Here is a 10,750-nt window from a genome sequence, read left to right as displayed (position 1 = left end):
ATCTGAGTTTGGACATCAAAGAAACTTAAGTAATAAATTCCGTACACCTCTAATACGTCAAGCTTTGTAGTTTGCTGTGATCTAAATCAGAACTGTGTCAAACTTTTAGTTCACCGGATCAAAACTGGAACTAAACGTACGTCAAACAATATATTTTTACTTTGATCTAACCCAGAGCTATAAATTTGTCAAATTGTCTATTTATCAGATCCAAACTAGAACAATATAACCTCCGCTGGAGTTAAAATATTCTGTAATATCTACTTTAATATATCAATTTAAAATATATTTATGAGTGAGTTTTTTGAGTGGTAATAAAACAGTTACGTTTGAATTGTCGGAATAAGGAGCATTGTAAATGTAACTGTTATAAAGAAACTTTAGAGCTCTCTAACTCCATTGAACTAAAAAAACAGTTCTTCTGTCTAAAGACCTTGACAAGGTAAGATAAGTAACTGACGTTTGGAACGCGTGCTCAGTAAACGCAGTCCCGAGTGGCGTACGTTCTGTTACACTATTTTTCTTTTATAGCGCACGCGTATACTTCGTTTCGTGAGTTTTGTTGTTCTTTAGTGTTGTTTGAAGCACTACCGGCTCCCGTGTTATACAGACTGCACGCGGGCGAAGCTATAAACAGATGAAACGCTTAACATCTCTTACTCGTGGTAAGATTGTTTCTGGTGTTTTAGGAACGAATGTTAAATGAGACGTCACTGGAGTATCAGGAAGTTGTATTATAATCACAGCTACGTAAAACACAGAGCTAACATTAATTATTAGCAGCCGCACTAGACATATATTTATGTGTGATTATATACATATACTCTTCAAAAAAAAGAAACGCAAAAGACAAAATTTGAGACATATTGTTAACAAGTTTATTCCGGTAGTTCTGTATGACATGTGTGAAACTTTGCACATTCATTGCTGAACATCCAAAGTCTGCAAAGGCGAAATCCACGCTCACTAGTTGAAGTTTAACGTCACTCAACGTAAATGACGAGTATGCCCCCGTGAGCATCAATAACTGCTTGGCATCTCCTGCCCATGGAAGCGATGAGATGACGAATCACATCCTGTGGAATGGCTGTCCACTCAGCCTGCAAAGCTGCTGCAAGCTAAGGTAGAGTCTGCGGTTGAGGTTGTCGCCGTCGCAGACGTCGGTCCAACTCGTCCCAAAGATGTTCGATGAGGTTTAAATCTGATGATCTGGAGGGAAGAACGTTGATGTTGTGGTGTCTCAAGAAGACAGTGGTGAGTCGGGCTGTGTGAGGAGGGGCGTTGTCATGTTGAAAAACGTCGTTGACGTTCACCATGATAGGTTGCACATGGGGCCTAAGAATCTCGTCGACGGTTGCGTACGGTCTAATCGGAAATCCTACGCAGCCCTGGTATGGTTGAGGCAGTAGACGTCGCAGTGGTGGTCCTATCCCGAAGTTGACGTAACCGGATGTAGCGATCTTGTGCGGGCGTGGTCACACGAGGTCTGCCAGATCGTGGATGGTCACGAGTTGATCCATGTTGTTGGTGACGATTCCATAGCCTTGTGATGGTGCTTGGGTGGACATTCACAGCTCTGGCAACATCTGATCGAGATTCGCCTTCTTCCAAGCGACCAATGGCGTTGTTGCGTTGTGCTTCAGTCAGTCTTGGCGTAATTGTATTGCGTGTCGGTGGCTTAACACTGAGCTATGGAAACCGAGAACCCGTCACTTTTATAGGTATTTTGCACATATTGCACTTGCAGAACATGCAGATCTCTCAAACAAATTTATTGGACACGAATGCGTTTTGGCGAAAAATCCGATGTTTTCCTCCGTTTTCAAAGTGCACAACTTTTGTTGTCATTTTGGTCTAACAATCAGTGCCTTAACACGTGTAACATCACATACTCTGAGCTTGTAACGTTATTACATATATTTCTCTTTAAAATGACAAAAAATATCCCTTTTGCGTTTCTTTTTTTGAAGAGTGTGTTTAAAGTTTAGTAGTAAATCAAATATCCACGACATAAGTGGCAGAAAATCCTAGTGAATTTAGCATCCTTATTCTATTATCCTCAGTGTAGAACGTCTACATACCATCGTTGTATGTCTTCTTGAGACACCACAACATCAACGTTCTTCTCTCCAGATTTAAACTTCATCGAACATCTTTGGGACGAGTTGGACTGAATATAAGATGTCTACCGATGTGTACAAACCAACCTAAATGTAAAATGTCTACATACCAACCTGAATATAAAATGTCTACCTGACAATCTACATGTAAAATGACTACAGATGTCTACATAGCAACCTGGATATATAGAACGTCTACCAGGGGCGTAGATTTTTTACATCCGATGGGGGAATGATTATTGCAACCACTTATGTGGACTGTTCAATTTGCAAATTGGTAATCTCTGATTACGTGAACCTGAAAGCTGTAAACATACAGTAACAGAGTAATCGTGTTTCCACGATACTTACATGTATACTTAGGCTTACTGACTGATACTTTGAACTATCGATTAGATCGAAAAGCTTAGAAGCACGCTTATATTAAAGATGTACATTTCGGCTATTGAAAAGCCTACATCTAGGCCTAATTATGTAATTCGATTGGTAAGAACACGAGAATCACAAGAACAAACACACAATTTGTAGGCCTGTGATGCAATAAAACAATTCAACAGACCAAACTGTAGGGGGGATGATTGTATGCACCATACCCCCCACCTAAAATGAAGGGGGGATGTATGCCCCCAGGATTTACGCCCCTGACGTAAATGCTTACATACCAACCTAAATATAAAATGTGTACATACTAACCTGAATGTATAGAACGGCTACTGATGTCTACATGTCATGAATATAAAGTGTTTTTTTGTCACACGTCTTGACTATGTAGGGGCCGTGTACTGTAAAACAGTTTATATTTAGAACACCTGCAGTTATACAGGGTGGCCCATAAGTCCCTACCCATCCATATACCTTATGTATCCAGTGTATCTGTGTCCTGTCCCTCATTCTCGCTGCATAATATTATGCGACACCATCAGTGATGTCGAGAAACCCACTTGTTGAGAAATTTATATGCAAAAACGGCTCGTTTGGGTTGGGAAAATATTTTACATAGAAGAGCGAACAACCTTTCGATATAAAATATTTTCTCAACCCAAACGAGCCGTTTTTGCATATAAATATACGACACCATGTTCTGCGAGACATTTTCCTCAACGTAGCAGGGGTTATTGTTCCAAATGCCACGGTAACAGCTCCCTTCAACTCTGAAAAAAAGAAACAAATTTATACAACATGCGTAATTTAATATAACATAATAACATATGGATGGGTAAGGACTTACGGACCTCCCTGTATAGATAACAAACAATGTAGATTTGTTTGTTTTGTAATTTCGCACAAAGCTACTCGAGGGCTATCTGTGCTAGCCGTCCCTAATTTAGCAGTGTAAGACTAGAGGGAAGGCAGCTAGTCATCACCACCCACCGCCAACTCTTGGGCTACTCTACCAACGAATAGTGGGATTGACCGTCACATTATACACCCCACGGCTGGAGGGCGAGCATGTTTAGCGACGCGGGCGCGAACCCGCGACCCTCGGATTACGAGTCGCACGCCTTACGCGCTAGGCCATGCCAGGCCAACAATGTAGAATGTAAGTCGTTTCAACGCATCACCTTAAGTACGCCATCTATAAATAAGTACGTTGTCCATATGTTTACCTCACAATTCCGAATTTTCTGCCTTGACAGAAAACGGTCATGGTTATAACTCATAAAGAAAAAGGAAACAGTTAGTGATAAGTTTTCAGGTTTTTCGATGGATTGTTAGCAAACACAACTTTTATCAGCACTGAGTGGAAAATATACTATCTTATATTCGAAGGAAAATGACTGTGAACGAGAGATCTAGTCTTCGTTGCCACAAATACGTATAGTTAGATTTTGTACAAAACACCTGTTTCGGGAGCTCACATTAAAGTTTACCTCTTGCAGTCTGTCAAAATTAACAGCACTTTGTTTCTAGTGTTCCCCAACAGATGTTTAAGAAATGATTCTCGTTATATGCAAGCTGGAAACGTGTGCACGTGTATGAATATTGCTAACGAAAGACTGTGAAAATCTATTACGAAACTTCCACAGCTTGTGGCAAACTAACCCTAGGATCACCAATAGGGTACCATATAAATCCGCTTTTTTAAATCATATTTTGTGTAAAAACTATTCACAAAACTGCTCATGTCTGTGAATTTGTGTGTGTTTATCAGAATCACGGTTAATTTTCTATTACACAAGAAACTCGCGATTTCACCCAGTTGATTTGGTCATGTTTTTTTTAAACTGAATAACGAAACATGCAGTAGGATAAAACTACTGAGAAAGAGGCACTATTTGAATGTTAGGTTTCATTTTTGTTTTTTGTGGAACTCATTTGTTACACACCAAAACTCTTTCCGCACTTATCAGAGGTGTCGCTAGGCACCCAGTTGGTGTCTTGAAAAATCAGAATAGAATATCGTAATCGATATTACGCTGGAACGCCGAGAATTCGCCCGCCTATTAGCCCGAGTCCCAAATATTTTAAGCATCTAGCAATACCCCTGTTTCATACTGTATAGCATGCCAACTGTTTCAGACCGTTTCAGTTCAAAATAGTTTACTGTTGACGACAAGCCCAGCTTTTCAAACTGTTTCACTATAATCTGATCCTGAGACAAAAAGTCCAATTTCACACCGTTGCTACTGACAGAAAGCCAAACGTTTCACTTTGAAATATGCTGCTCCTTAAAGAAAGCCCACTGTTTCACTTTTAAAGTTAAGTGCTTCTAACAGAAGGCTTAGCATTTCACTTCAACCTGTTTCTCGTTGGGAGCCAATCGTTTCAGAATTTCACTTTGTAATAAGCTGTTTCATACCACTCCACTATTTTGCTCACTTTATAATAAGTTATTTATTTATGTATTAGCTGAAGTATTCGTCCCACCTGGACGGAAGTTATGTACATTCAGGATTAATGAAAGGTTATCTCAGGAAAGAAAAGTTGCTTCCCTTATATGTAATTGTAAACAATGCAAATCAGCAATACACAAAATGTAAAAACCGCAAATTTGTTTGTACTCCCACATGAACCTAATAAGCCTCCGTGCCAATTGTAGTGAGTATCCATCCGCATTCTGCGAAGTAGTTACATAGAAATACAACAGACAGTACTATTATACTTATATAAATAAACGTTACGTTAAATTTCTAATTTATCAAAACGAAAAAGACAAATGTATACTATCAAACAGTATCGACCATAAAAGTTACATGCGTTTCATTTTTCTATGTACTTCCCCACAGCATGGTGTGTCGACATGTCAGATGTTAGGATTGTACTCGCTGTACATGGTTATAAAGCAATGTAATACCTATGTGTAGATTATTCCAAACAAGAGACAAATCGTCCTCTAAATAAACAAAAGTCTGGGAAAAAAATAGCAGTTTATCTACTAGAAGTCACTTGTCAACCTTTAGCTACAACTTATCAGCTGGATGTTATCCTTGACATCCTAAAACACAAAGTCGAACCGGATTTTAATTTTCTTTTTTAGGCCTATATAGGTCTTATTATTTTGCAAGCTAAGTTGGAGTTTACGCCTTTGCATCAGGTTTCAAGCTACATTACAATGTGGATAAGAATATTTAAAAAATACTTAAGAATACAATAATATTTATTAGAATTAGAACTAACGTTTTCCTTTGCTTTCTCTCGTGTATTTTTAGAATACTTTACGTAGTTTTCTTCAGTTGATTCTATGGTTAAAGGTGCATTTTACAGAAAACAGAAACAAACTTTGCAGTCAAAAGAACTACTCATACTGATTAATTTTGCAGGTTCACATTTTTTATAAAACGTGTGCTAATAAATGAAACATAGAACTTGGTGCAGAAAGAGCCCTTTCCGAGCGGCAATCTGAACGTTTTAGTTTTTACGTTTGCCGCTAGGCAAAGTACTGTGACGTAATAGTTGCCAAAAAAACCGCCAGCGCGCTGAATGTAAATAAACATGACCAATGCATACAGAGAAACAGAGGCGGAGTCTGTTTTGACTTTGTGTTCTGAACAGTGTTGAGTAGCACCATATCAATTCGAACCTATAACAGTTACTTTTGACACAGATCTGACAAGTTCTAATGATGAGGACAGTTCCACGAGCGAGAGTAGCGGAACTGTGAGTGATACTGAAGAAATAAGATTATATATTATACAACATGCTTTATGAGGTTTATGAGATTTACATTTAATATGACAATGTCAAAGTACTGTGTTAAGATTAATTTTATTATGATGAGTTATGGAAATTGTTATGGAGCTTATATTTGATTGTTTACAAGCCTACAATGTTTTTTTTTTTAATACATAACATGTACTTGATTACTTCAACATGTTCAAGACAGTCTTATTTCAATTTATCTTGAAATGTTAAATTTGAAAACTATATTCTTCAAACTTTTCCATATGTAAAAATGATACAAAAACATCTACAGAATGATCTACCAGCTTTTAAACTTGGAATATACTCTATTTGGGATAGATTTGTCCACTGTCTAGACTAGGAAATCAAGGTTTCACCGACTTTCAGGTGTCACAAATACAAAACACACTCATTAATATGAAATGTGTATGTCTAGTTACATTCTACAAGTACTTTTGAAATTATTATATTATAGTAGTTATTGTTTATCGCGTTATACTGCACACATACCTTTAAGTTTGTTCTTTTCGTAATAGCTTCAGAGGGGTGGAACCTGTACGCTGCAAGCTGAGATCAGTCCTCAGCTCTACACGAGGAAAGATGGTGGGGACGATCCTGTCTACTGCCGATGGATTTTTCAGTCTCAACCTGCCTGGTTTGAAACCCATGGAATCCAAAGCAGTGGGATCCGACACAAAACATGAGCGTCCAAAGTGATCTTGACAAAGCTTTGTATGGTGTGAAGGAGTCCAGTTCTTCCTATTGACCATCCGCACCCACTGTCGCCACCTTGCCGGTTCCTTCTCCTTGCAAGGAAACGAAAAGAAGCTTTTGCCCGATGCCGAACCGTTTTTACAAACATAAGCAACGCAGTAAACCATGTTATCATAAAACAAACATAAAGTAGCAATATCAAGATAAAAAATAGTCTCACAAAGTATGTAACCCGAAAAAAGAACCGATAGATTTACATAAAACACCAGCACAGAAAGGAACACAATGGTCGGCGCGTAACGAAACGTGTTTGGCAACTATTACGTCATAGTTGTAACACGTCACGGAAACAGCCGAACGACTGAGAGGAACTTGAGTTCGAGGACCTGCATATTTTGTTTCATTTTCACTCAAAAACTAAAGTGTTTAAAAATATGGCAACCACACAGGAATTATACCTAACCAAAGTACAGTTTCTAAGGGAATTATTAAATTTGTTGAAAATTCACCTTTAAAGACCCTCTCCGGAAAAAAAAGACAAGCTTACTAATTCGCCAGTTTTTGTAAATGATATTAAAGTTAATTCAAATAAAATAAAGAAAAACAAAAATAGAATTTAAAACGTTAATATAGATTAAAATGAATAATATTGTTATTAATTCGTACCTTAACAACTGTGCTCGGCATGGCCAATCGTGTCAAGGCGTGCGATTCTTAATCTGAAGGTCGCGGGTTCGCATCCCCGTCACACCAAACATGCTCGCCCCTTTTAGCCGTGAGGGCGTTATGATGTTATGGTCAATCCCACTATTCGTTGGTAAAAGAGTAGCCCAAGAGTTGGCGGTGGGTGGTGATGACTAGCTGCCTTCCCTCAAGTCTTACACTCCTAAATTAGGAACGGCGAGTACAGAGTAGCTTTGTGTGAAATTCAAAAACAAACAAGCAGACCTTAACACAGCTTAAATAAAGTATATAAAATAATAATTTGTAACACTTGCTTAAGCTCTGTCATGCCATAACAGTTGACGTCGTGAAAACAAGAAATATATATATAGAAAAATACAGATATATCAAACTTGTGTTTCTTAACTACGTAAATGGTTCATCCACGATTTAATGAGATCACAATCATGGAGAATTCAGCATTTTAATGTAGTTTGTTGTTTTGGTCGTTATTCGAACTGGGCTGAGTGAATTGTTGTAATACACATACAGGGGTGAATGGTATTGGGAAATGTTGAGAAACACTGGTCTACACCACTACAATGCTAGTCTTATCGTAGGGTGACCAGACGTACTGGTTTTGGAGGGACTGTTCAGTGGTTTGTCTCAATATCCTGAGAAAAATTCTCAGAACGCATAAAGCGTACCTATTTGATGAGAAAGACATTACACACAGAGTCACTAATGTCCAACTTGACAGGCCTACTCTTATATCAAACTCTCTGGAATGTCCCATCTGTGCGTGGTGAGAAACTCACGTATGTCCAGGTTTTTTTATTTGGTAGTAGACCTATATCAAGGAGTTGGTGGGTGTGTGGTGAACGGCTAAACGTTGGTGACTGTTCTCTAACACGTACGTATTTATTATTGATGACACGTGTGTTGAAAATATTACAAAACTCATGCTGAAAATAAAGTGTTTTTTCAGTCTGTTAAGTCTTTTAGCATGACCTAACGTCTCTTAAGTCTTCTAACATGACCTGTTGTCTGTAAAGTATTTTAGCATGACCTAACGTCTCTTAAGTCTTCTAACATGACCTGTTGTCTGTAAAGTCTTTTAGCATGACCTAACGTCTCTTAAGTCTTCTAACATGACCTGTTGTCTGTAAGGTCTTTTAGCATGACCTAACGTCTCTTAAATCTTCTAACATGACCTGTTGTCTGTAAAGTCTTTTAGCATGACCTAACGTCTCTTAAGTCTTCTAACATGACCTGTTGTCTGTAAAGTCTTTTAGCATGACCTAACGTCTCTTAAGTCCTCTAACATGACCTGTTGTCTGTAAAATCTTTTAGTGTGACCTAACGTTTCTTAAGTCTTCTAACATGACCTGTTGTCTGTAAAATCTTTTAGTATGACCTAACGTCTCTTAAGTCTTCTAACATGACCTGTTGTCTGTAAAGTCTTTTATCATGACCTAACGTCTCTTAAGTCTTCTAACATGACCTGTTGTCTGTAAAATCTTTTAGTATGACCTAACGTCTCTTAAGTCTTCTAACATGACCTGTTGTCTGTAAAGTCTTTTATCATGACCTAACGTCTCTTAAGTCTTCTAACATGACCTGTTGTCTGTAAACTCTTTTAGCATGACCTAACGTCTCTTAAGTCTTCTAACATGACCTGTTGTCTGTAAAGTCTTTTATCATTACCTAACGTCTCTTAAGTCCTCTAACATGACCTGTTGTCTGTAAAATCTTTTAGTATGACCTAACGTCTCTTAAGTCTTCTAACATGACCTGTTGTCTGTAAAGTCTTTTATCATGACCTAACGTCTCTTAAGTCTTCTAACATGACCTGTTGTCTGTAAACTCTTTTAGCATGACATAACGTCTCTTAAGTCTTCTAACATGACCTGTTGTCTGTAAAGTCTTCTATCATGATCTAAGGTTTGTCAAGTAATGACAATCACTAAAAGCAGTTTCAGCTTTATTGATTTATTACTATGCATAACAGGCTGCTAAGTAAGACTAAGTGGAACATATTTTTATAAAAACTATTAAAATATCAGTGTTAGCTCTAGAGATGCGTATCTTCATTACTTAGTAATAAAGCATGCCTTTGTTTGGTTTTAAATTTCGCGCAAAACTACACAAGAGATATCTGCACCAGCCCTCTATATTTAGCAGTGAAAGATAAGAGGTAAGGCAACTAGTCATCACCACCCACCGCCAACCATTTTGCCAACGATAGTGGGATTGATAGTAACTTTATGACTTCCACACAGAGAAAAGGACGAGCAAATCTGTTGGGATGGGTTTTCGAACCCGTAACCTTCAGATTGCCAATCCAGCTTCCTTACTACATAGCTATGCTGGGCTCTACAATAGACATGTTCAACCTGCAGTAATATTAGTAAGTAAGCCATTTTCTCTTAAATCAAATTCACTTAAATTTAAGATAAAATGTAGCTATTTAAATAAATAATTAAAGTCAATACTGATTTATTTTCTAATATAACTTGCCGTCCATCATCAACAGTCTAGTACGTTCGGCGGTCTCGAACCGCCCCACTAGTGTTTGTAAATTAATTTTACTTTCGGCCATTGTGATTGCCTGACAGTGAGTCACGTTGGTCGGCAGGTGAATATGGACGAGATGAAGAAAGGTTCTTGTTTCTGGAACACAAAATCATTAAAAAAACTTGGATATTAACACAACAAACAGTATTATATATAACTAGGCGATGTTAGTTTGAACTCTTGTTATAGTTTCCGCTTTCGATCCCTTCAGTTTAAAACATCTGTACACAAATATATCAAAACAGTACGTGCAACGTTACGTTTTTACAGCTCTATTCTTGTAAGAAATACGCATGTTAAAAGTTCGTGTAGAAGAAGCAGAGAAGTCTGTTTCGAATATTTACACAACGTGCTAGCACTTTTTAATCTTGAAATAATAAAGCATAGAGAGTTAGTCAACACGAACCTTCGCCGACGCTTGGGATACCTTACTTCACGAGTTTTGTTTGACCCTCAGAGTATAGAACACATTTTGTTGATGTGATTTCGGTATCGTGACGTAAGATATGAATTTTCGAATCCTCAGCTCGGCCCTAAAATTAAAATCAGTATAT

Source organism: Tachypleus tridentatus, chromosome 9 (assembly GCF_004210375.1).
Source record: "Tachypleus tridentatus isolate NWPU-2018 chromosome 9, ASM421037v1, whole genome shotgun sequence".
NCBI classification, from domain to species: domain Eukaryota; kingdom Metazoa; phylum Arthropoda; class Merostomata; order Xiphosura; family Limulidae; genus Tachypleus; species Tachypleus tridentatus.
This window is presented reverse-complemented; position numbering follows the sequence as displayed.